This window comes from Gossypium arboreum, chromosome 2 (assembly GCF_025698485.1).
Source record: "Gossypium arboreum isolate Shixiya-1 chromosome 2, ASM2569848v2, whole genome shotgun sequence".
Classification (NCBI taxonomy): domain Eukaryota; kingdom Viridiplantae; phylum Streptophyta; class Magnoliopsida; order Malvales; family Malvaceae; genus Gossypium; species Gossypium arboreum.
The window spans coordinates 108,475,121-108,478,069 of record NC_069071.1 but is presented as its reverse complement, the minus strand read 5'-3'; positions in this window follow the sequence as shown (position 1 = coordinate 108,478,069).

Below are 2,949 nucleotides of genomic sequence, written 5' to 3'. Positions count from 1 at the left end.
CTAGATTTATGCACTAACATTTATACAAAATCGAGTCGTAAACTTTATATTTCAGATCAATTTTTATCAAATTTCATCTTAAAGTCCTTATTGTGGACCTACGAGACCCAAAATATGCTTAGGAAGTGATTTGAGACTAAACCGGAAACTTTGGAAAATTTTCCTTTAAAATAGGGGCACACGCCCGTGTGGCCTGGAACATGCCCATGTGGCCTGGGACATGCCCATGTGGCCTGAAACATGCCCGTGTGACACATTATTCATACCGATAAGATGGAAAAGATGTGATATATGCTTCCGTATAAGACCATAGCCGGGCTATGGCATCGGTACAATATGATTCGTATTCCCGTATAATACCATAGCTGGGCTATGGCATTGGTGTGATGTGATAATGTGATTCCGTATAAGACCATATCTGGGCTATGGCATCAGTATGAAGTGTGATCCGTGTCCCAGGTACACATTGAATAATGTGTGACCATATCTGGGATATCTGGACTAATTTGTTCTTTTAGTTACACATTATTCATTAGTTAATACAATTTGATAATATTCATCTACAATAAAATACTTTAACAATCATAATATTTTCATATCAAACATTGAATTTTGCAATATGAACTTACCTGGGCTAATTTGCAAAAGTCGTAGAAAGTCAGGGACTATTCTTGAATTTTCTCCTTTCCATGATTCACTTCGTTTTCTTGATCTATAATTATAGAACCATTTCTTCATTAGCATCTATTTCGATTCTATTCTATTTCACAACTTATGCCCCTAAATTTTTGAAATTACACTATTACCCTAAACTTTTTAGTTTTTACAATTTAGTCCCTATTCAATTTATTCATCAATTAAACTAATTTCTTTCAAATATCATTTTATCTAAACACTAAAAACTACTTCACAGCCTCAGACATGCCAACCTTCAACACAAAACCCTAATTCCAACAACTTTCGCAATTAAGTCCTAAAATAAATTTCTATGCAAATCTCTTCATAAAATCATCATATAATGAAATTAAAAGCTTAATTTCATGATAAATCATTATAAAATTTCAGCACTTATTCATGACAACTTTCAAAATTACCCATGAATTCAAAAACTAATGAATTAAACAAGTGGACTTAGTTGTAAAAGTCTCAAAAACACAAAATTTACAAGAATAATCAAGAATTGAGCTTACATGTAGTAAAAATATGAGAGACCAGCTTAAAAGAACCCTTCAATGGTGTTTTTTTGGAGAATATGAAGAAAAATGAAGAAAACTCTAGATTTTACATAATATATCATATTTTACAATTTAATTTTTACCCTATTTCCAATTTTGCCCCTTGTTCACACTTGATTTTTATTTTTCCTGCACACTCGTACGTCCAGACCAACAATAGGTGTTTAAATGCCTATTTAGTCCTCCTTTAATTATTACTAGAATTATTTAATCACATTTCACAATTTTGCACTTAATTCAATTTAGTCCTTTTTACCTAATTGACTACCGAAACCTTAAAATTTCTTAACGAAACTTTAATACTAACTTACTAACACTCCATAAATATTTATAAAAATATTTATGGCTCATTTTATGAATTCGAGGTCTCGATACCTCGTTTTTATCTTATTTAATCTACAAATTTCTTTTAATTTATAATTTCACTAATTCGAAATCATTTCTAAAACCACACTTAACTTTTACTTACTAATATCTAAACTCACATGTCGGATTTAGTGATCTCAAATCACTATTCCGATACCACTGAAATTTGGGCCGTTATATTATTTAAGTTTTCTTGCATAAAAATCTTAACTTTTATGTTTTCTTAAGTTTTACTTTTATGGCTTATTTGTTTTCCATTGTTATGTTTATTTTCTTGATTTTGAGCATGTGTAGCTAAATCCTTAAGGAGGTTGGTTGATGAATATGTGAATAAATTAAAATCTTTAGACAGAAGACTAAATCGTAACAAATTGGACTAATACGAATCGAACTAAGAACTTAGGTAGTGACGCACCGAAGGGAATATTAAGAAAAAGTGAGACCGGAAGGTAATCTTGTTACGCACTCGTTCGTTAGTCCTAGATTAACTAGCGAGATCGGAAAAAAACAAGACCTAATCAGTCTAAGTAGGTAAAATTGAGACCGGAAGATAAAATGGAGCCACTTGGTAATTTACGCAATTTATGTCCCTTGTTTGAGGTTTGGTGAACCACACCGAAGTTAACCAACCCCATTAGTTAATTTCTAGATAATCCCTTTAGTTTACATTTCTTTCAATTTAGTCCTTATAGTAGAATATTTAATTTTATTGCAACCTTATCTTTTATGAATCGCCGTAATATAAAATCTTATTAGAAGCCACTTAACCTCTATTATGTATGCTATTTATTTCTTAATTGCCTATTCCTTTGGGTTTGATCTTGGAATACTTCGGTGTTTCATTGTAACACTATAAATGTTACAACTGACTTGTACGCTTGCAGTAAAACTGAACTTTAAAAATTGTTTCATAAATTAGTTGTTTTATTGTGCACTACGCAACTGGTCATCCGCCAATCACCCAAGGCCAGTGTAGGGGCATTTTTGGCAATGAAAAGTCATCAATAGACACCTTAAAATAACCAAAAAAAATATTTTTTTTTGTTTTATGTTATTATATGGTGCTTGGACTGTAATTAGGTAACAAGTTAGTAGTTAGATATCAAATGAGTATGTAGAATTGCCAAACTTGTAAAATTTGAATGATATTAGATAATTTCTTACTCTTAATTGTAGACAATTAGTTAATATGTATGATAGACTAGAGGCAATAACCAAAATGAAAATATATAAAATGTATCGTAGGATGAATAAAATATACAAATCTTTGTAGATAAATATTTGAATTGCTAATTGTTTGTTTAAGTAGATGTTTGCTTAAAAGAATTGGTTCTAGGTGATTTATTCG